The sequence below is a fragment of the Natator depressus genome, chromosome 9, assembly GCF_965152275.1.
Source record: "Natator depressus isolate rNatDep1 chromosome 9, rNatDep2.hap1, whole genome shotgun sequence".
Taxonomy (NCBI): domain Eukaryota; kingdom Metazoa; phylum Chordata; order Testudines; family Cheloniidae; genus Natator; species Natator depressus.
The window spans coordinates 44,764,737-44,789,655 of NC_134242.1; the positions used below are offsets into that span (position 1 = coordinate 44,764,737).

The 24,919-nt window shown below is 44.4% G+C and overlaps 1 protein-coding gene across 2 annotated transcripts in view; it reads left to right on the forward strand.

Annotated features, from left to right (window-relative positions):
- The window catches only part of ARHGEF4 (Rho guanine nucleotide exchange factor 4), a 326,464-nt gene that overhangs the window by 267,411 nt on the left and 34,134 nt on the right, over window positions 1-24,919 (forward strand). The window contains exon 1 of one of the 2 annotated variants that reach the window (XM_074964007.1): window positions 18,425-19,047. The exons of the other annotated variant lie outside the window; for it this stretch is intronic. The gene's annotated coding sequence lies outside the window, so the exon portion shown is untranslated. Of the gene's footprint in view, window positions 1-18,424; window positions 19,048-24,919 lie in introns of those variants that run through there. 2 annotated transcript variants of the gene reach the window in all.

A 24,919-nucleotide genomic window follows, 5' to 3' on the forward strand; every position in this document is an offset into this window, starting at 1 on the left:
AAGAAATTGACAGTTTCTTCCCTGAGGACCCTGTAGTCTAATGCCCAGATCCAGTAAAGGTGTGAGCATATAAGTAACTTTACACATGTGAGCAGTCCGATAGAAATCACTGGGACTACTCATATGCTTAAAGTTAAGCACATACATACACGTTTGCAGCATCATGTTCTAAAAACTCTGCATTTTCAGATTTGTGTGTGTGAGAGAGAGAGAGAGAGAGAGAGAGAGAGATTCTTAAATGTGCAAACTTTTAATATTGCATCAGAGGTATTTTGCATTTTATTTAAAAAAGTTTCATGCAAATACTTCATAGTGAATATGGTATATACTGTGGGCCAGATCCTTAGCTGTACTCCTCACATGTCCAGAGCACCTGATTAGGGAGGTAGAACAGGTTTCCCAGGTAGCTGTCGAGACACCTTTCTGCACTCTCAATCCTGGGGCAGCCAGAGGTGGTTCCGGGTTGCTCTAAGTTACACTGTCTGGAGGAATCCCACAGGGACCTCTCTACCAGCTGAGGATCAGACAGAACACTGTGTGCTATGGTCCTGCCCAGTTCTGCTCCTCGTTTTGCCCCCTCCTCTACAACAAGAGATGAGGAGTTGGTGATGTAAAGCGGACTACGCCTGCTTTATGTGAGTTGAGGATTATCCTAGGCTCTTTAGGGCAGGGAAATCCTTGTCAGCCTTTTTAGGGCAGGCTGATGGTTTCTTTGCACCCTTCCAGTCATGCAAAAGACCATGTGTCTTGCCCTATATGTATATACACACATATTTGTATGCAGGTATATGAGATTTCTGTATACAAATATGCACAAATTGACATTAATTCCACCCAAACAGTGTTTTCATTTTAATGACGTAGACAGTTTTGAATCGAGCTTCACCCCAGGCTTTTCCTCAATAGCATCCTCATTCTCTCAGATTCCTTCCAAATAAAAACAAGACACCCAAGATAGAGCAATGTATTTTGAAATGTTTTTGCCAATCTCATGTGAGCTATTAAATTGTGAAGGCTATAGCAGCTTTGTTAGGCTTGTCAAGGGCAATGCAAGTACTAGGGGATACTGTTAATAACTTCTGTTCTTTGCTAGTATTAAATGCATTCCTAGTTTGGGGAGTTGGGGGAAGAGATGAGCACCCTATCACAGAATACTTCTTCCCTTTGGGGAAAAATATCCAAACAGATTTTTGATTCCAAAAGCTTTTTGTGCCAAAACACCTTGCAGTCTCTGTACGTTACCCAGTATTTCTATTGGTTTGTAAAACCAATCTCTCAATTATATGGGACTCCCCCCAAAATTTAATCTAACCATTGCCACAATAACAGAATCAGAAAACTGGTTTGTTAATTGTTCAAAACTATTACTAGTGCTCTGGAGAGATGGTAGCTTCTTCACAGTTAAGGCTGTAGTCAACTTCCATTATAAAACTTCATTTTCACACTCCATATAAATCTCTAGTTTATTCCCCAACATTGGCTAGGAATATTGATTTGGGCTTAAAATCCCTAGGTGTACTCTGTAGCAAAGACTCCCGTGTGTGGAGTGGCTACCCAACCTGAACCATCCTGCTGTGCACTAGCAATTTGTGGTTTGGAGCCACTATGTGTCCACACTGCTCTGTCACCAGCGTTACACCTAACATCAAGGGAAAGATTTCTTCTTAAGAAGGCACAAAGAGTTTGGCCCTGTTTACCTCAGAAAAAATAATATAACCATAGTTAGGTTTGTAGTACGGGGTAGTGTACTGTGTGCAACAGGCAAGGCTAGCTTCCAAGTTATTACTGATACAGCCGCACCCATACTATGCCACTACTAAGTAGAGTTAGTAAAGTAGGACAGGTCTCCTAGTTCAAGAAGCGCATGTAGTGGCTAGTAGGAGCACAAGAGGTTTGGATGTTTCTGCACATATGGTCTCTGAAGAGATGGGGTTTTGGAAGTGATTTGAAAGAGTGGAAAAGCACTTGGTGAAGGTTGATTTAGGCAGTTCCAGACATAAGTGTTGACATGGAAGCAGGAGGGAGTTTCTCTGGAACAAACTGGTTTTCATACCAACTTTTCTATCTCAAACTTCCTTTGGGATGGTTTTACTAACAGAAAAATTCTGAGATTATTTTTCTTCCAGTTCTGACTGAGAAGCTATTTTTCTTTTTGCACTGTAGAATCTGTTTGAACCTTATGGCAGAGAAACAAAAGTATTTGACTCATTCCCGACTTCTGGAACTTCAGAGAGTATTATTTATCCCCTGGCAGACCCTCCCTTGTGGCTTTGGTGACCTTCGGGACAAAGAACCAGTGCTGTGTGGACTGAGGACAATGGAAGCAGAACTGGCCTGAGTTTGGGGGCAGAGGAGCAAAGCTCCAGAGCACTTTAATGTAATAAAAGGATTAGAAGGTGCCTTTATATCATATTTGATTCTTTTGATTAAAGCATCAAACTGTAGGAGCTGCAGATCAGAGGGGGTGTTAGTGTCAGTTCTTTAAGGGCTGATCCAGTTCTCATTGAAGTTAATGGAAAGATTTCTATTCCCTTCAGCGGGCTTTGTTTCAAGCCCCATTAGATTACCCTGACAATATGCTCTGAGTGTTGTTATTCTCTTGCTGGTCACGTGATTCATGTCTGCTACTCCCTTTAGAATGAATAGAAGTTACTTGTATTAACCCAATTACTCCCCCACCCATACACATACATACGTGACCCTGAGGGGAGAATAGCTTCCTTTGTCTCTGCCTGTATATAACCTTGGAATAGATTGGCAAATCTCCACATGTTGCATATCTGTGAAGCAGACTCATGGAGACATTTAATCATTGTCCAGATCCTCTGGTGGTGTAAATCGAGCCTCAACTGCCTTTATTGGAGTTGCACTGATTTATGCTAGTTCAGAATCTGGTCCCCAATGTCTTTGTTTAGATTTAGATGTTTGAGGTGGGTGATAGTGGTCCTGTAGAATGTTTTGTTCAGTTCTGTTTTGTTTTCAAACCCCCCCCCGCAACCCATTTCAAATTTTATCCTTTCCCAAAGTCCTTGCATCTGGCCAACCCATCTTCTCACCAAGTGGACCAGTCAGTCTGACTCTCTGAACAAATGGAGGGAGGTAACTCACTCCTTCCCCTGAATGTGCTGTCTCAGGGCTGGTCTACACTATACATTTAGATCGACCCAGTTACGTCGCTTGGGTTGTAAAAAACCCACACCCTGAGCAGTGTAGTTAAGCCGACCTAAGTCTCCGAGTAGACAGCACTAGGTGATGGAAGAATTCTTCCATTGACCAAGCTGCCACATCTCAGGGAGGTGGACTACCTATGCCGTTGGGAGAACCCCTCCCATTGGCATAGGTAGTGTCTACCCTGAAATGCTACAGTGGTGCAGCTGTGCCATTATAGCATTTTCTGTGCAGACATACCCTCAGCAAATTTCTCAGCCCCTCATGGATATTTTGCTAGTAATACAAACAAGAATGACTTATTTATTTACCGTAGGTCAGAGGAGGAGTTGTGTATCAGTAGAGTCACAAAGCAACAATGTCTCCAGTTTGCGTTGTTGACCTGTTTGAAAGTTACATTCTGGAGTGTTTATGGGGGAATCATCAAGAGCTGTGTGTCTCGTTATTGTGTTTCTTGGGCAAAACAAATGGGGCACACTACCAGGAACCGCCTGTCATTATTTGTTCTTCAGTGCACACTACTTCGCTGCATTTTCCCTAACTTGTTGGCCTGAATAGAGGCATCAATAGTTGCTAGACTAAAATGGGCCACTTGGACCAATACATTTGTCTCCCTCAAATTTCTCTGAGTCGAGCTTTTTTGCTTTGTAACATTTCCTCTAGTCTAGTAGTCTCTTTTTTGAACACAACTCATTTATGTTATTGCCTTCAAATATCCTATTCACTCAAACACTCTGGAGAACTCAGACTTTTTCCAGTTTTTTAAATTCCATCAGAGACTGGTGAAAAGAATTACCACGCAAATTTTACTGTATATTTAGGGCCCTACCAAATTCACAGCCATAAAAAATGCGTGTCAGATTGTGAAATCTGGTCTGCCCCCGTGAAATCTGGTCTTCTGTGTTCTTTTATCCTATGCAGTATAGATTTCACAAGGAAGACCAGCGTTTCTCAAATTGGGAGTGCTGACCCAAAAGGGAGTTGCAGGGGGGTTACAAGGTTATTTGGGGGGGTGTCATGGTATTGCCACTCTTACTTCTGTGCTGCCTTCAGAGCTAAGCGGCCAGAGAGTGGTGGCTGTTGGCCGCGCACCAGTAGCAGTGCAGAAGTAAGGGTGGCAATACCATACCATGTCACCCTTACTTCTGCATTGCCGCCTTCAGAGCTAGGTGACCAGAGAGTATTAGCTGCTGACTGAGGGGCTAGCTCTGCCGGCAACAGTGCAGAAGCAAGGGTGGCAATACCATACCATGCTGCTGGCGGCAGCTCTGCCTTTTGGGATGGGCTCCCGGCCAGCAGCCACCGCAATCCAGCTGCCCAGCTCTGAAGGCAGTGCTGCCGTCAGCAGCAGTACAGAAGTAAGGGTAGCAGTACTGCAAACCCCCCTACAATAACCTTACAACACCCCCACAACTCCTTGTTCGGTCAGCATCCCTGCAATTACATTTCAGATTTAAATAGCTGAACTCATGAAATTTATGATTTATAAAATCCTATGACTGTGAAATTGACCAAAATGGACTGTGAATTTGGTAGGGCCCTATGTGTATTACTATGATGGTTCTCGGGGTACCCAGGACTGTGAATCACCTTGTTACACCCCTGCCTCCATCATAATGGAGACTTGCTTGTGCTTAACTGGGTGTCAGCTTCCTGGTGCCACTAGCCTGTTAACTACACAAGCACTCTCCTCAGGACAACATCAGCCCTCATTTTGCTTTGCAGGTTAACAATAGGTGCACCCTGTCACTAAGCTCCTTTGAAGCGTTTCCCTGTAGTGTTCAGCCCCTTATCCACTGGACACGCTCAGAAATACCAGGTCTGCTGTCCCTGAGGAAACAGTGTGCACACCAGCTTGTAAGATTCAATTTGGAATCAGCACCTATCTTAATAGCACAGCACTGAGATATATTTATAGTGAAAACAAGGATAAGTTGAGCAAAGGTTCAAGAGATAGTGAGTGAGGATAATGGAAACAAAAAGTTACATATAAAACAAAACCATACCATACTTTCTAGAGACCAGACTTAACAGGCTAACCTTCTGTCTCAAGTTTCTCACCCCAAATATCCTCTGCAGTGTTTCAGCCAAGCCTGGTTATGATTCTATTTCTATGACTGTATATGCACTGCCCATTTACTTCTTAGGTGCCAGATGACAGCATTTCTTCTTTGTTCCCCAAATACAGTGTAGCAAATCTTTGAAGTGTATCACAAGATAAGGTTCTCATCCCCTGCTGTGTGCCCTTCCTTGTTGACGTCATATTTCGCTGTTGAATTCATATGTAAATGTGCCTCCATTGTGTTTGCTTACAATGCTTAATATACATGCTGCTGCTGCTTCCCGTGTCCTTGTCACAAACTAGATGTTCTTCCAGAACCATGCACAAGCAATGGCTTTTTCCATCGCTGCAGCAAGGTCCTCTTTGTACAGGTCTCCCCAAAGAGTCAGTAAATGAGCAGGTGCTCCATGGTCTGCACGCTGCCACACTCGCTTATATCATGTCATTAAAATAGTCCCATTTATTCATATTAGTCTTTGATCTGCCAGTTTGCATGCACAGGTGGTTCAGGCATAGCTACATTGACCAGTCTATATCAGCCCCTCCTGGAAAGTCCTCCTGGAGTTCCAGATCTATTTCAGTGCGTCCAACTATGCGTAGTCTTTCATTCCATAACCTCAGTCGTATCTAAAGGCACAAAACTGGTTATAAAACTTTTTCGCAATTTAAGGCATTTGATTATTCCTGTGTGACCGTATAATGGATGCTTTGGCTCTTCCATCTGCCAAGATCTTTCCCTTTGACTTGCTACCTTCCTCCTGATATCAGGTGGTGCAATGCCAGCCGCCAACGACAGGCTATCCTTTGGTGTTGGCTTTAGAAATCCTGTTGTTCCATGACACCTGTTGCTTAAAACAGAGTCTAATTTCTTAGCATGGACGGATTGTTCCCACAATGGACATGCATACTCTACTATGGAGAAGCACAAGATGATAGCAGTGGTTCGCAAAGTAACTGTACATGCTGACAGAGAGACAGGTGAATAAGAATCTTTTGTCTGACAGGAAACCTGCTTCTGCACCTCTGCTGTGACACAGAAGATAAGAACAATAATCATACATAACTCCTGCATAGTACCTCTGTACATACATTTCACAATGATATCCACAACCAGCATGACCCTGGCTTTCATTTAAAACCTCACGTGACATTCTTTGGTGAACCAGAATGTACATACCAGTATCAGGACCTTCTTGTAACCCCCTTCCTGACTGGCATTGAGGGGTCCCTGGAGTCACGATAACATGCCAGTTGTGCATTCTTTACAGCATTGTTCGGTGTAACGGAGTTCAGTATTTTTCACATACAGAACTGGCAAGATTGGGATATTCAGAGGTGGGCAACAAGACAACGCAGTGAGCGCGTCATGGCAGTTCTCTGACCTGAATTGTAGTAAAACACATTGTGTAAAGAAAAGAGATACACAAATGCTCATCCTTTATACTGGGTAGTGTCATTTAAATATGCTGAGCATCACAAAACTAAATTGCTTGCTTGAAAACCCTTATATAATCAGAGAGAGCAAGAGGGAGGGGCGGAGGGCAAGAACTATGCCTTCAGCAAAACTTTGAAGACTTTCTACTACAGAGGTCTGAAGGTGAAAGGTCTCCTTCAAAACTGATTCTAGCTTCTAGATTATCCCCAGTTAAGATTTTTTCTTCATACAAGGGATGTCCCCTGTAGAGAACTGCTCCAAAGTGGGATTATTGCATCTTCCTCCAACCTTGAATAAATTGTTCGTGGGCTGGAGTTGTTGTCACTTTCAGAAAGTGTTCCATTCTGAGGAAGTGAGGAGGAACAAAGGTACAGAAATGTCACCAGAATCCTTTAATTTCTGAGGATTTCAGTTATAACTACATGGTTGAAATGGCTGAACGTCATACCCTTCACCCCCCACCCCATGCAACAATCTCTAAATCTGTGGATCATACAGAGAAATCTGCGGACTAGCTTATTGTCCTTTGACAACCAATGTACCATATCTTAGCACTCTAGTAATGAAACCATCTGTGATATACTAATGGTAGAAAACCTGTAAACTGTCCAGTGCAGTACTGGCTGTAGAAACTGAATTATGCCATGTCATACTTGCTGGAAAAACACGCTGTGCTCTATCCGGAATGATGAGAAACAACTCTCTCACAGTGTACTCGTAACATAGTGGCCATGGAACATTACAGGCTGTAAACTTCAGAGGGCATTCTGGACCTATAAAAATCGTTTTCCATTATGGAAATGTTTGGCCATGTGCAATTTAAACAGCTGAACTTTTTCCATTCTGACACTTTTAGGCCCTGGCTCAATCGTAAATTACTAGTTACTGCTAATTACTAGTTACATTGATTCCTGAGAGCTAATTCAGCACACGTACAAAATCTCACTGTTACACTTTGCTCCACTATCTAGCTTTAAGCAATGATCAACATCCCTGTAATAAGGAAACATTTTATCTTTCTTACAGGTGCTATAGGTAGCACTGCCTATGATTAAGGTTGCCTGACACTTTCAATTATAAGTCCCTGTTTTCAGAAACATGACTAGATCAAAACACATTAATAAACTGTTAATGCCTGTCACCAGGGTCCACAGACAGTTAGACAGGAGCAGCAGGCTACTGTGAGGTAAATTCACACCCCAGCTTGCCATGATTGATTGTGTAGACAATCCCTTAATTGTAGCATTTCTTTACTTTGACTGCTTGGCCTTGCTACCTTAATATTTTAATATAGTTATTTTTATGTAATTGATTTTTAATTGTGTGTTAATAAATTAGACTGTAAGCCTGTTTCGTCTGATGATTTATAGAGCGCAAGTTATTTGTAGTACCTGAAGTATAAAGGGGCCCAAACTAACCCCAAATAAAATAAATGAAAAGTCAATGGGATTTGGATCAAATCTTCAATCTTTCTATTTCCACTTTCTTATAGGAAGCTCTCTTCTTCCCCCTTCCGATGCCTTCTCCCATTTTATATCTAACACAGACAATCCTAGAAATTCACTTTACTACGGTACCATGAATGACTCCTAGGGATTCTGTCCCCAGTCATTATTTTGCCTTCATGTTATTTACATGCTGGGCCAAATTCTTAGTTGATGTAACTTGGCTTCATTGACTTCAGCAGAGTTAATCCAAATTACACCTTCTAAGGGTGTACTTAATTTGTAATGCAAGAGGTTCAGGGCTCAAGTATCATGCAAGCAGCAGCGCAATGCTCCAGGAACGTTCCTCTGGCAGCTGAGTGACATGTGAGTGGAGGCGGAACATTGCGGCTTGAAACTCTTGTGTGCCCAAAAAACCTGATGCAGCAAGCCTAGAGGTACCTGGGGCTCAGCCCTGGCAAGCCCCGGCACAAATTAAGCACTGATCTAAGGATCTGGCCCACAAATGTCATGTTTGTCTTTCTAGATTGAAATGTTTGTGCTAAGAGGAATAGAGGAAAGACTTGTGGTTCAGCATCATGCACAGTACTACCACATTTTTTCTCTTCTAACTCTGTTGTGGATAGAAGCAGAGGTATTGACGCCAATATTTGTTCTTACTGCACTGTTTTATTCACTGGATTTGCAATGTGCAACCCATGCTTTTTGCCTTCACAGTTCAGTATAATTGAGAAGACCAATAATAAAGTTATTTAATCCCCTTTTCTGCAGAAGCACCTGTGCTATTTATTGCAGTTATTAATTTTTCATATTTATATACAGCTGCTTTTTATGTCCCAGGGCAGCCGAGACAATATTGAAATTTTCTCTTTCATTTGGAAAGCAAGTGGTTTTGTTTGTTCATTATGTCTGACTAACAGGCCTTGCAAAAAGGAACAATGAGCCAAATCTTTAAAGGCTGACACCACACTAAGTGTACAGAGAAACAATGAAGAGCTGGAGGAATAATTAGCAAAGATTGATTACATTTTTTTTTTTTTTTTTACTTTCTGTCCCACGTTACCCAGTAACAGATTTTCGTTTTTCTTGAATGTATTCGTTGTTTGAAATTTTAGTCACTGAATATCTTCTGCAAATACAGCTTGGTTTGTAACTTGTTTGTGAACAGGTCATTGGGATTGATCAGTATTCCCAATTTGAGCTGTTTTGAGTGGACACATTAATCACTTGGCATGTTTCTGTTCCCTGATTGGTGGATCAGATACACTATCTGATGTGGATTATTGCAATTAAAAAATAATTTCCATGAATATTCTGCACTATTCACTTAATATGTGCTGTTTTGGTGAACATTAGAAGAATAACATTTTAGAGTATACCAAATTGCAGGCTAATATCTTAAGTCATTTCCTCTGACAACGACAACACCTACCATATAGGCATATGCATGGTCAGTGATGAGAAAGAACCAGATTTCTGTAATGAAAAGTGCACAAAATAATAGCTAATAACTGAGCAATTGTATTTTAGCTGTCTGCAGCAGGGAAACAGTTTGCGTTCCCATGGAAATTATTTCCAGGTACAAATTCTCCTGATCAAGAAATATTGTTGGATGGTTTGGATGACCTGCCAAGGTAGTAGAAACAAGGGATGTATCACAACCAATGTCAGATTGCAGTATCTGTGCCATTCATGCCTTCACAGCCAGATTATCCATTATGTAAGGTCAGCAAGGAGGCTCTGACTTTATTTGAACTTTAAGACATACAAACATTAAATACATTATACCTGACTCATGCATTCCAGCTTGATGCAATAGGGGTTGTAACATAAAGTAAGAGGCATGACAGATATGGTCTTTGGGTTAGGACGTCTTCTAAGATCTGCTGTGATGACAGTTGTATGCAAAATATATTTTTCTTCCACAGAATTTTGTGTTAAAAAATTTCTTCTTTTGTGCCTGCATCCTGTTTTATGAAAATATATGTAATCATTCTCCTACCCTAAAGAAAGTTCTTCAACTCACCCTACTTAGCCTCTCCAAAACTTCCCCAATCCCCACAAATAAGATTCATCCCCTTCATTTCACTTGTGTCCAACCCCAATCCACTCATGGAAAGTCTGCAAGAATAAATAAGCTTTGCAGGCTGTCCTGAAGGTCAGCAAATCAAGTGGGAGAGTAAGTTCTGGACCTGAAGACCCCTCAAGAACAAATCTGCACAGACACACCTGGAACCCCGACCTGGGGTATTCTGTCTGCTACTCAAGATCCATAAACCTGGAAATCCTGGGCGCCCCATCATCTCAGGCATTGGCACCCTGACAGCAGGATTGTCTGGCTATGTAGACTCCCTCCTCAGGCCCTACGCTACCAGCACTCCCAGCTATCTTCGAGACACCACTAACTTCCTGAGGAAACTACAATCCATCGGTGATCTTCCTGAAAACACCATCCTGGCCACTATGGATGTAGAATCCATATCTATGTAAATATGTACATATGTAGAATCCATATAGAATCCTGGCCTCTATACCAACATTCCACACAAAGATGGACTACAAGCCATCAGGAACAGTATCCCTGATAATGTCACGGCAAACTTGGTGGCTGAACTTTGTGACTTTGTCCTCACCCATAACTATTTCACCTTTGGGGACAATGTATACCTTCAAATCAGCGGCACTGCTATGGGTACCCGCATGGCCCCACAGTATGCCAACATTTTTATGGCTGACTTAGAACAACGCTTCCTCAGCTCTCGTCCCCTAACGCCCCTACTCTACTTGCGCTACACTGATGACATCTTCATCATCTGGACCCATGGAAAAGAAGCCCTTGAGGAATTCCACCATGATTTCAACCACTTCCATCCCACCATCAACCTCAGCCTGGACCAGTCCACACAAGAGATCCACTTCCCGGACACTACGGTGCTAATAAGCGATGGTCACAAACACCACCCTATATCGGAAACCTACTGACTGCTATTCCTACCTACATGCCTCCAGCTTTTATCCAGACCACACGATCCATTGTCTACAGCCAAGCTCTATGAGACAACCGCATTTGCTCCAACCCCTCAGACAGAGACAAACACCTACAAGATATCTATCAAGCATTCTTACAACTACAATACCCACCTGCTGAAGTGAAGAAACAGATAGACAGAGCCAGAAGAGTACCCAGAAGTCACCTACTACAGGACAGGCCCAACAAAGAAAATAACAGAACGCCACTAGCCATCACTTTCAGCCCCCAACTAAAACCTCTCCAACGCATCATCAAGGATCTACAACCTATCCTGAAGGACGACCCGTCACTCTCACAGATCTTGGGAGACAGGTCAGTCCTTGCTTACAGACACCCTCCCAACCTGAAGCAAATACTCACCAGCAACCACACACCACACAACAGGAGCACTAACCCAGGAACCTATCCTTGCAGCAAAGCCCGTTGCCAACCGTGCCCACATGTCTATTCAGGGGACACCATCATAGGGCCTAATCATATCAGCCACACTATCAGAGGCTCGTTCACCTGCACATCTACTAATGTGATATATGCCATCATGTGCCAGCAATGCCCCTCTGCCATGTACCATTGGTCAAACTGGACAGTCTCTACGTAAAAGAATAAATGGACACAAATCAGACGTCAAAAATTATAACATTCAAAAACCAGTGGGAGAACACTTCAATCTCTCTGGTCACTCGATTACAGACCTAAAAGTTTGCAATTCTTCAACAAAAAAAACTTCAAAAACAGACTCCAACGAGAGACTGCTGTATTGGAATTAATTTACAAACTATATACAATTAACTTAGGCTTGAAAAGAGACTGGGAGTGGATGGGTCATTACACAAAGTAACTATTTCCCCATGTTTATTCCCCCCCCTCCACCCCCCACTGTTCCTCAGACGTTCTTGTCAACTGCTGGAAATGAACCACCTTGATTATCACTACAAAAGGTTCTCTCCCCCCCCCCCATCCCGCTCTCCTGCTGGTAATAGCTCACCTTAGGTGATCACTCTCGTTACGGTGTATATGGTAACACCCATTGTTTCATGTTCTCTATGTATATAAATCTCCCCACTGTATTTTCCACTGAATGCATCTGATGAAGTGAGCTGTAGCTCACGAAAGCTTATGCTCAAATAAATTTGTTAGTCTCTAAGGTGCCACAGGTACTCCTTTTTCTTTTTGTGAATACAGACTAACACGGCTGCTACTCTGAAATCCCTCAGGAAATGGGCTCAGTCACTCCAGCTGATGTGCTGTCACACATACAGAGAAGTGGGCTCTTATGTAGTCAGCATCCAGACCGCTTCGGACTTTAAAGGTCAAAATGAGTTGGAAGCCAGGACAGACTCCAGAGCATAGTTGTAACAAACAGGCAGCCATATCCTATTCTCCCTGAGGTTCAAGTGTTCATGCAATGCATGTTGCAGATAACACAGTCCTGAGGAGACAAAGGCATGAGTAACCTCATCAAGGGCAGCAACCACCTTTCCCCTCCCCACCAAAAGTAGCATCCTTTAGTGTTACAGTTAGATTTGCTCCATAATGGAGCTCTGCCCCTGTTGGGGAGGCATCCCCACCCAGGGGTTATGCCCCGGCAAATTGGCTTCAAATACTATCCCTTGTGTTCTCACTCATTCTCTGTGAGCAATGAGCATCAATGGTGTTTGTAGTGCCTCGGGAAAGCCCACGTTGCTACCAGGTGCACCATCTCCCACTTGTTTCTTCCCTGAACATGGGAGGCCGGGGAACTTTGTCCCCACAAGTTCCTTATGGAGCAAGCTATATGTCCACATGCGCAGTCACATCCAGGACCAGCATCCATCTCTGGTGGCGAGCACCCCTCTGTCTACCCCTCAGATGCTGGTTCCATCGATACCACCGAAGTCCAACAGGCCCCGCCATGAGTACAAGAAGTATGGCCATGGGCATAAGGGCAGACCTGGACTGCCCACAAATTGCAGTGTTGCCAAGCCAAGCCAGGTTGGGTGAGAAGTCGCGTGTTGACTCAGCTGCTAGAGGTCGCAAGCAGCCCTGGACAGAGGGCAAGGACAAGCATCGGCGTGATCCACCAGTACAGCCACTGGCCCCAGTCAGCACTCTGGCATCATCACCGATGCAGCTGCCACCTGTGCCATCTGCACTGTTGATGGCACCCAGACTCTCCAGCCTGCCACACTTGTTTCTGCACACGCCCCGCCACCTGGAACTGCTACTGCCCACTAAAGAGCGGCTGCTCCCATATCTGGGTTCCCCTCTTTTCTCTGGATCCCTGGACACCTCATTACTGCCTTCTTGTGCCACTCTGTGGTCTCTTGGCATTTACACCTCGGCCCCGAGGCAATGGCAGCAGAAGCAGTCCTTCTGCCCCTTCCCCACATCCCCTACCCGCCCTACTATCCACACCAGTAGGAGACACCCCGCTGCTGCCAGCGACCTCAACGATCACACTACTCCGCCTCCATCACCTCCACCTCATCAATTCTCTTGCAACACCAGTCCAAGCATCAGATTTGACTCACGGGTTGAGAACTGTAAACCTTCTCCCACCCTTCCCCTTGTGCCCTGTATCATCTTTGGGGACTGTCTTGCCCTGATCGCCCACAATTGGGGAAAGATCACCATGGACCGTTGGGTACTGGAGATCATCCATCACGGGTACTCCATAGAATTCCTCTTATTCCTCCCCACATTGTCCACCCCACACTTACCATGGAGATCCCTCCCATCGAGACTTCCTCCGATAGGAAGTGCATGGCCTCTTCCTCAAGGGCGCCATAGAGCATGTCCGCCTTCCTTACTGGAGACACGGTTTTTATTCCCCATATTTCCTCATTCCAAAAAAGGGAGGTAGACACTGTCCTATTCTGGACCTTTGGGTACTCAACAGATTCATCAGGAAATTCAGGTTCTGGATGCTAGCACTCCTCATGATTATCCCTTCTCTCTCCCAGGATGCCTGGTTTGTGGCTCTCGACATGAAAGAGGCCTATTTTCACATCGACATTCAGCCAGCCCACCAGAAATTTTTCCGTTTCACAGTCAGACACTCCCATTACCAGTTCCATGTCCTCCCCTTCGGTATTGTGGTGACTCCTTGGGTCATCATAAAGTCTTCACTGTTGTCAGAGTGTAAATGTGACATCTCGGCCACTCTGTATTTCCCTATCTGGACCACTAGCTCCTCATTGTGCCTTCCCACCAACACCTCTCATTGGCCATCCTGGCCTTTCACAATCTCCTCAACACTCTTGGCAACACTCGAGGCAAAGTCGGTCCTCGTCCCTACCCACCTGATCACCTTTATTGGTGCACGCTTGGACTCTATCATGGCCTGAGCTTTTCTCCCAGTAGACCGCTTTGCCACCCTTACTTCTATAATCCTGGATTTGCACTGCAACCCCCGCACCTCCATCTGCTGATGTGTCTCCATCTTCAGCCACATGGTGGCATGTACCTTAGTACCATGCCCACCTCCATATGCGTTGCCTTCAGCTGTGGCTCCTGTCCATCTACGGACCACAGACAGATCATTTGGACAAAACCGCCCTGCCCCCCCCAGATTGTTTTGGCCTCTCTCACATGGTAGATCAACTCTTCTAAGATCATGGTCAGTACTCCCTTTACACTTCCCACCCCGCATGCTAGTCTCACCATAGGTGCCTCTGTCACCGATTGGGGGCCCCACCTGAATGGTCACATGGCCATCACATGGTCGCATCTGGACACAATGAGAAGCCAGGATGCCCATCATCATCCTGGAGTTAAGGCCATCTGCCTTGCCTGCCGGGAGTTCCTCTCCCCATACGATCCCATCACATTCAGCTGCTATCTGACAACATGGCAACGGTAGTCTATGTCAACAAGTAAGGCAGCACCAAGTCCCCCTCTCTCTGGGCAGAGGCCATCTACCTGTGGAACTGGTGCATCTCACACTATGTCACACTCCAGGCCACATACCTCTCAGGCTCCCACAACTCCGTTGCAGACATGCTCAGCAGGTCCTTCTACATGGACCACAAGTGGAAACTGCACAATCTTACACTCCAATCTGTCTTCCACAGGTGAGGCACTCCGCGATGGGACCCCTTCATGACCGGCAAGAACCACAAACTCCACTTTCATTGCTCCAAGGGGCGCGTGAGGGAGGACTCATGGGGCAATGACCTTCTCCTCCCCTGGACTGGTATCCTATGCTATGCCATTCCGCTCATCCCACAAGTCCTGCATAAGATTTCCCAGGACTGAGCGATGGTTATACTGTTAGCTCCCTTTTGGCCTGACCAGTATTGGCTCACAGACCACCTCCGCCTCTCTGCTCACACCCCACTCCTCCTCTGCACACACCTGGAGCTCCTCACACAGGTGTGGGGCCAGCTCTGATACCACAACCCGAGCCCACTGCACTTCACAGCTTGGTATTTGGATGGAGCTTGCACAGAAACAAGGCACAATATCCTCATGCAAAGCAGGAAGTCATCTACCAGGGCCTTCTATCAAGGAAAATGGAAACAATTCACCTCCAGGGATCACCGCCACCATTACCCGCTGGACTTCATAGCTGTTCCTGTCGTACTAGACTATCTTCTCCACCTCAAAACATCAGACCTCGCCCACAACTAACTCCAAACAGGTCCACCTGGTGGCACTCAGTGCCTTCCTCCCCTCGGTGGATAGTATCTCTGTCTTCGCACCCCCAACCACAGTTGGCTTCTGCAAGGGTCTGCTGAATATGTACCCCCCAATACTCAACCCCACACCTTCCTGGGACTTTAATCTTGTTCTCTTTGCCCTCACAAAGCCGCCCTTCGAACCCCTTGCAACATGCTCTCTCTCCCATGTCTCCATGAAGGGGATCTTCTTGGTGGCCATCACATGGGCAAGATGCGTTAGTGAACTGGTGGCCATGATGGCCGACCCCCCCCTTACACAGTCTTCCACAAGGACAAGGTTTCCTTACGCCTGAACCCAAAATTCATACCAAAGGTGGTGTTAGAATTCCACCTTAATCAGTGCATTCACCTCCCCTTTTTCTATCCCAAACCCCATGCCTCCCACAGGGAAAGAGAATTACACTCCCTCGATGTCCGGCGTGCACTGGCCTTCTACATCCACCGCCCCCGTGCCTTTTGTGTATCGCCCCGGCTCTTCGTTGCCATTGCAGTCTGATGCAAGGGACAAGCCCCCTCCTCACAGTGCATCTCCACATGGATCTCCTGCTGCATTCACGAATTCAACATACTCACCAATGTGTTTCCACCTCCTAGAGTCACAGCAAACTCCACGCGAGCATATGCGGCCACGTCAGCCTGCCTTGCAGACGTGCCATGGCAGGACATTTGCTGTGCAGCCACGTGGCACTCCATCCACACCTTCACGTCTCATTACTTCCTTGCCCAGGCGGCAGCTGCAGGTGCAGCCTTGGGCCACGCTTGCTATAGACAATAATTCCTCACGAGTCTTCACACCTTTCTCCACGCTGATCACTGTTACTACTCACCCAGGTCTGGAATCCATAACAGGGACCATCACTTGAAGAAAAAGAGTAGTTACTTACCTGTAACTGGAGGTTCTTCAAGATGTCATCCCTCTTTGGATTTCGATACCCGCCCTCCATCCCCTCTGCTTCAGACTACACTGCTTATTGGTGGTAGGGATACTGGAGTAGCATTGATCCACACGGCCTCTTATAGTCTCAGCTGCAGACATGAGAATGACGCACGATGCACGTGTGGATCAACGGACCCTGCTACAAATCATTCCAGCGCCTGGCCTGCGTGAGCACCTACATTTAAAATTCATATAGGGACCACACATCTCGAAGAACCTCCAGTTACAAGTAAATAACCTACTCTTTTCCAGTAAGGCATCGTACCAGCAAATCCTCATGCTGAAATGCACCAGAAAAAAACAGATTGTGGAGATCAACAGCGTAGATCTGACAACCTCAAATAGATTTTCAAAAGTGATATGGATGCACAGCCCCTGGTATGTGAGGCAGTGAATGGCAAAGCTGCTGATTCCCAGCCAAAACTGCTAATGGGGCTTGAAGACAAAATGGAGCATTATATGCCATGTACTAAATATACATTGGAGTCTTAAGCCCCCTCCACCTGGGCATTGTATAGCTTGCTCTCCATTTAGGTGTCAGTGATGATTCACAGTACTCTTCACATGCAGCTACCAGTGAGCTGCCGTTGTTACAGACTTGTTTTTTATAACAATATCTGCAAAGGACAGATATTTTACACACTACCAAAATATAACAACAGAGAGGAAATGATTTCTCTGGACAGCAGTTCCCACCCAAAACCCGCTTTCCCAAAAGTAGCACAATTTAAAATAAAAATAACAAAAAACCAAAACCAGATGGCAACTCTCAGAAAGGAAGTTGAGCAATATAAATTCTCAAGAAGAAATGATGGTCAATGTTGGTACCTTCAGTGAGTTGATGTCCTGATTGCAAATCTTGCCAACAGCTGAAAAAAGGTGGTTTGTGTGTTATATATATCACAATAATGGAAGCAAGTTGAGCATTTATCGGCATCCTGTTCTTCCCCTCCTTCCCACACCCCTCCTCTGCTTTGTTGTTACTGCAGTGGGAGTCCTGATCTTGATTAGGGCCTCCAGCCACTGTTGTAATATAAAGAAAAAGAATAAATACAGCTGTGGGGCATTGGGGTGGGGGGCGGGTGCTAGGGGAAAATCACTACATATTTTCCTAATTTTTTTAAATTTCTAAATTTGAAATCTTTCTAATTTGTACACAAACTGAGTAAGAGACAGCACCTGCCCCAAAGAACTTTCCATCTAAATAGAAAAGACAGACACAGGAAATATTATTATTCCCATTTTAGAGATGGGGAGCTGAGGCACAGAAAGGTTAAGTGGCTTGCCTGCCACACAGAAAGGCTGTGGTGGAAATTGAACCCAGTTTTCCTGAATCCCAGTCTGGTGCCTTAACCCCAAATCCATCTTTCCTCTAATCCACACCTGTGCTTTTAGAACTTGGATTTAACTGAAGCATCCTTGCAGCCCTAGATGTGCCCCGCCTCTGTGCTGTCTCACTGTGTGGACATTAGTTACATAGCCCCTATGAGGGAGCTCCATTAGCCTTCTCTCCGACTGTGGCATGCTCTTAGCACGGGAGAAAGGATTTAAAAAAAGCAGCCGCCTAATCCACTCCTGACCCTCCTTAGAAGAGCCCTCACCCCCCACGTTTTCCTCCCTGCTCTCCGTGTTGCTAGGGCCTGCATGTATCCTGGATACCGAGCTGAGCAAATAGCTGAGTGGCTCTTTGGAAAGCCAGTATCGCAGCTGGGATCGCTGTGCACCAGCACGCGCAGGCTTCCTGCAATAAGGAATTTAATGTCTTCTTTCTGCTAACGCAGCGGAGGCGGTTGCTTTGCTGAAGAAGAATTGGAAACCCGTTGCTGTGCTGCGTTAGAAGGAGATAAGCTGGACTGCTTGATGGGAGGAAGTGGGGTTCTGGCACGTGTGCTGTATCTCGTTATGTACCGATAATGGCTATACCGAGTCCATTAGACTTCTCCTGACAGCTGCAGAAGAGCTCTATTGTGTGTAACTCCCTTCTTCCCTCCCTCCTCCCTCCTTTCCCCGCCCCAGGAACCGTGCAGTAATCAGCTAAAGAACTGTTTTTGTCTGAGGGCTGAGTGGGCCATCGCTGGCCATGGCGAAGGGGCCAGACCGAAGTAGGCATAAATGGAGCGCGCTTCACACGTTCCTCCGCTGCAACATGAACCCGGAGACCCAGCGGGTAGTGGTCTTTGTAATCCTGCTCTTCCTCATCCTCATTAATGTGGTGCTGATGTTCCTCTTGGCGTTTCACTGAAGGAGGACGGTTGTTGCGTGGTGGTGGTGGATTGGGGGTTTCCAGGACTGGGCGACAGATCAGCAGGTCAGCTTGTCATTGTCTGATTCTGGTTTGCCTGTCTCCCATCACGGTGCCCGTGTGTCTGACAGTACCCCTTGTTGTTTTGATTAGTCAGCACTCCTCCCCCAACCCCCCACTCCTTGTTGTCATCGTCTGTGCCTTGCTGTCCGGAGCACCGTTACACCACTGAAAGTGAAAGAGGTAACAGAGCCAGCCCTGGCAATTGAATAAGTGCTACCCATGGTGCTAAACACCCCCCATTCAGAACAATGGTGATCCCATACTTGTGCGTAGCACTTCTCAACCCACAGGATCCCCAAGTGCTGTACAGACTGCACACTCTCTTTGCTTGTTGAGTGGCAATCATTTTATAGCAAACCATCGTGCAAGCAACGGCTACAGGTGCTGTCAAAAGCCTGATCCATTCAAACCTGCATTGCTTTCTAATTGCCACTGTGAAATATGTGCTGTGTGGTGGGATGTGAGTAATGTCCAATTAACTGTAACTGATTAATAATGGATCCTGCGAGTGCATCAGGAATCCATGTTTGACACAAAGCTGCAACTGTGTGGAAAGAGCATTTTGTTGGCTTTTATGCTGTTTCTTTAATTACCACCTCATGCTTGTATAGATGTGCATGTCTGCTAAAATGGCTGGCAAAATCACTGGACAGAAAACGGTTTTTGTGCCCCTTATTTCTCATAGAAACACAATATCCCTTCACAGCGTGATCATTGGCTCCAGGAGCACTGAAATAGGCCTGTTAGAAGAGAAGGGGAATGAAGCTGAGCCCCCGACACAGCTTTTTCAGCTTGGTGATGTCATATCACCAGGCTTGTTACATCATGAAATTCCAGACATAAGCAGTGGCACGTAAGTGGAGCAACATTCTAACTGGTAGCATTAAAGGCAAATGAATCTCGAGAAGACACACTAGAAAGGAAGCCATGGGACTGGTTTTTTACTGGCACAGCAAAAGCTCAGTAAAATGTCCAAGCCCTTAAAAAAATCAACACGCTCCCTCTTCATTTTGCAATTGCAAGCAGCATGCAAATGAGATGCAGGTTTCATAAGGCCAGTGCATTTCCCTGTGATGTTATTGGAGCTGCCATGATCTTTTTCAGATCTGAATATTAATGACTTGTGGAGTCTGAGCTGATATTTGGAGAGCTTTGGTTGTGATATTGTCTGTGTCATATCACGTATGATGTTCTCTGTACTGGTTATTTACATGCATATGAGTAATACATAGATGTTGTGTCAAAATCCTGCCACTTCAGCACACACAGAAATGAAATGTGTATTTCTTTGTCTTTCATTGTCTTTCATTGTAACCATACCTGACACCCATATATTATCCCATGGATCACAGGGCTGAGATACTGCAAATCAGATCCCATGTTGCTTTTCTGAGTACCATCCGTGATCTAATGTCAGTGATCAAAATATACAAACATTCCTTAGAGGACAGCATGGTGAATCCAACCCTTGGAATTCTCACTCATACATTGTTTTCTCAAGCTGTTTAAAAAACAAATCTGCTTTTCAAAGAGATCTCCCCATTCTAGCTTTGCGATTATTCTGTGATCGTAATTTTTTTTAAAGTTATAACTTTACAGAGGTATTAGGGAAAAGGGATTGTTTATAGGTAGGGATGAATTATAGATACAGCCAAGCAAATCCCTCAAAATATTAAAGGTCCAGCGTTAAACTTTGTTCTCGGGTGCACAAGTCCCAACTCCCAGTGAAATCACTGGCAGATGCCTGTGAACATCTGAGAGCAGAATTTGATCTTCATTTTTCACCAGGCTTAAGCAAGCTTTGATGCCTTTGAGGGCTGGCTCCTGCTCCTCCTGAAGTCAATCCGGATTTTGTCACTGACAGTAACGGGAGCAGTATTGGGCCACAGGGTATCAGAACTGCTTACAGAAAGTTGGAAGTCTCAGCTATTAATACCTGTCCTGCTCTATGTCTTGATAAGGTGCAGTACACCTCTGGCGTTTTTGGATAAGAACCAAGGATATTTATGGTGACTCCCTCTGTAGAAATATAGCTATAGATAATATTAGTTAGAATTAGGGCTGCCAAGCAATTGCGCAATTTAAAAAAATTTATCGCGATTAATCACACGATTAATCTCCCTGTTAAACAACAATAGAATACCATTTGTTTTAAATATTTTTGGATGTTTACTACATTTTCAAATATATTAATTTCAATTACAACACAGAATACAAAGTGTACAGTGCTCACTTTATAGTTTTATTACAAAGATTTGCACTGTAAAAAACAAAAAAATTGTATTTTTCAATTCACCTCATCCAAGTACTGTAGTGCAATCTCTTTATCATGAAAGTTGAACTTACAAATGTACAATTATGTACAAAAAAAAATTGCTTTCCAAAATAAAACAATGTAAAACTTTAGAGCCTACAAGGTCACTCAGTCCTACTTCTTGGTCAGCTAATCACTCAGACAAACAAGGTTGGTTACAATTTGCAGGAGATAATACTGCCTGCTTCTTGTTTACAATGTTACCTGAAAGTGAGAACAGGCGTTTGCATGGTACTGTTGTAGCTGCATTGCAAGATATTTATATGGCAGATGCACTAAAGATTCACATGTCCCTTCATGCTTCAACCACCATTCCAAAGGACGTGCTTCCTTGCTGATGATGGGTTCTTCTCGATAACAATCCAAAGCAGTGCAGACTGACGCATGTTCATTTCCATCATGAGTCAGATGCCACCAGCAGAAGGTTCATTTTCTTTTTTGGTGGTTTGGGTTCTGTAGTTTCCACATCAGAGTGTTGCTCTTTTAAGACTTCTAAAAGGACACTCCACACCTCGTCCTTCTCAGATTTTGGAAGGCACTTCAGATTCTGAAATTTTGGGTCAAGTGCTGTAGCTATTTTTAGAAATCTCACATCGGTACCTTCTTTGTGTTTTGTCAAATCTGCTGTGAAAGTGTTCTTAAAACGAACATGTGCTGGGTCATCATCCGAGACTCCTATGACATGAAATATATGGCAGAATGCGAGTAAAACAGAGCAGAAGACATACAGTTCTCCCCCCAAGGAGTAGAGTCATAAATTTAATTGACGCATTATTTTTTTAATGAGCATCATTGGCATGGAAGCATGTCCTCTGGAGTGGTGGCTGAAGCATGAAGGGGCATACGAATGTTTAGCATATCTGGCATGTAAATACCATGCAACGGCAGCTACAAAAGTGCCATGCGAATGCCTGTTCTCACTTTCAGGTGACATTGTAAATAAGAAGCAGGCAGCAGTATCTCCCATTAATGTAAACAAACTTGTTTGTCTTAGCGATTGCAGAATAAGAAGTAGGACTGAGTGGACTTGTAGGCTCTAAAGTTTTACACTATTTTATTTTTTTAGTGCAGTTATGTAACAAAAAAAATACGCATTTGTAAGTTACACTTTCACAATAAAGAGATTGCACTTCAGTACTTGTGTGAGGTGAATTGAAAAATACTATTTCTTTTATCATTTTTACAGTGTATATATTTGTAATCAAAAACAATAATATAAAGTGAGCACTGTTCACCTTGTATTCTGTGTTGTAATTGAAATCAATATTGAAAATGTAGAAAAACATCCAAAAATATGTAATACATTTCAATTGGTATTCTATTGTTATAAGTGCGATTAATCACAATTAATTTTTTTGAGTTAATCGCGTGAGTTAACTGTGATTGACAGTCCTAGTTAGAATGCATCCATTGATCTCCCAATCGTTTGTCTTAATATACACAAACCATGTCTGGGCAGGGTGACATGTATACACCCTGAAATATTGATTACAATCTTTGAAGACCAAACACAGTCCTGTTTGTTAAGGTAGAGTCATGAAACCAAAATAATTCTGTGCTGATCAGTAGTTGATCATGCTATTGGTCACTTAGCCATTTGCCAGCGATCCTTCGGCTTTTCCCCACCTCCTTTTTCAGCCGGTCAGCAGTTGCTGGAATTCAATATCAGGACTCTCATCACCCAGTTGCAGTCTGATTTTGTCCATTACACATTGCCCAGTGATGTGCCAGAGGGAGGTCCCAGAAGCCCCGTTTTTAAAATATCTGCCACAAAATTGGCGGGAGAGTTAGAATGGTTTCCCTGATTCTAAAGGACTCTGCCCTCCTCTAGATATTGCTCAGTTGTACCAACTTGAAATGATTTATTTCTGGGGGAGTTCATAAAAATACTTCTGTAGAGTAAGTGTAACACCAATAGACCCCGGTCGTCGGGACCATGGGGATCAAACCTGGGACCTCTGGAGCTTAGTGCATGAGCCTCTGCTGTGTGAGCTGAAACCCAGCTTGCTGTTAACTAAGGCTGACGTCCATCTGTCTCTTCCTCCTTCCCTGCCCGCCTGCCTACTAGGTGGGACAGAACACCACATCCAGGAGGTATGTGGGTTATATAAGCCTTTGCTTGTGGAAGGAATCAGATTGCAAAATATGTCAAAAAAGAAGAAAAAACCCACTGCTCCTCACTGCCTACCAAGTTCTTCACCCCACCCTGGTGTCCTTCAGATCTCACAGGCTGAACACTGAATGCAGGGAATATACTCATCATGCTTTTCAGGAAGTTAGTATAAACTTAACGTTGCACTTAACGATTTGCCAAGTGATGTTGCCTGTTTTCTTGGTTATAAGAAAGTGTTTCTTGACAGGAAGGAATTCTCCAGTCACAGATGGTGTTTGTCACAGGCTAAATACAGGGGGAAATTTGTCCCTTGTTAACATATTAGTGACCCTCCTCTTCCACTCTTCTCCCATCCACTGCCACCACCAGTTTCATAGCTGTCCCGGGAAGCAGCTTTTGCCCTTTTCTGCTCGGCCACAGCAGCTGATGGCTTTAGGAGTGAGATGCATTCTCACTCCAGCTTCCATACAGGACACACCACACGATCCATTGTCTACAGCCAAGCTCTAAGATACAACTGCATTTGCTCCAATCCCTCAGAGACAAACACCTACAAGATCTCTATCAAACATTCTTAAATCTACACTACCCACCTGCTGAAGTGAAAAAACAGATTGACAGAGCCAGAAGAGTACCCAGAAGTCACCTACTACACGATAGGTCCAACAAAGAAAATAACAGAACGCCACTAGCTGTCACCTTCAGCCCCCAACTAAAACCTCTCCAGCACATCATAAAAGATTTACAACCTATCCTGAAAAATGATCCCTCACTCTCACAGATCTTGGGAGACAGACCAGTCCTCGCTTCCAGACAGCCCCCCAACCTGAAGCAAATACTCTCCAGCAACCACACACCACACAATAAAAACACTAACCCAGGAACCTATCCTTGCAACAAAATCCGATGCCAACTCTGTCCACATATTTATTCCAGTAAAACCGTCACAGGACCTAATCACATTAGCCACGCCATCAGGGGCTCATTCACCTGCACGTCTACCAATGTGATATATACATTCATGTGCCAGCAATGCCTCTCTGCCATGTACATTGGCCAAACCAGACAGTCTCTACGCAAAATAAATGGACACAAATCTGACATCAGGAATCATAACATTCAAAAGCCGGTAGGAGAACACTTCAACCTCTCTGGCCACTCAGTAAAAGATTTAAGGGTGGCAATTTTGCAACAGAAAAGCTTCAAAAACAGACTCCAACGAGAAACTGCTGAGCTTGAATTAATATGCAAACTAGATACCATTAACTTGGGTTTGAACAGAGACTGGGAGTGGCTGGGTCATTACACATACTGAACCTTTTTCCCTATGTTAAGTATCCTCACACCTTCTTGTCAACTGTCTAAATGGGCCATCCTGATCATCGCTACAAAAGTTTTTTTCTCCTGCTGATAATAGCTCATCTTAATTAGCCTCTTACAGTTTGTAT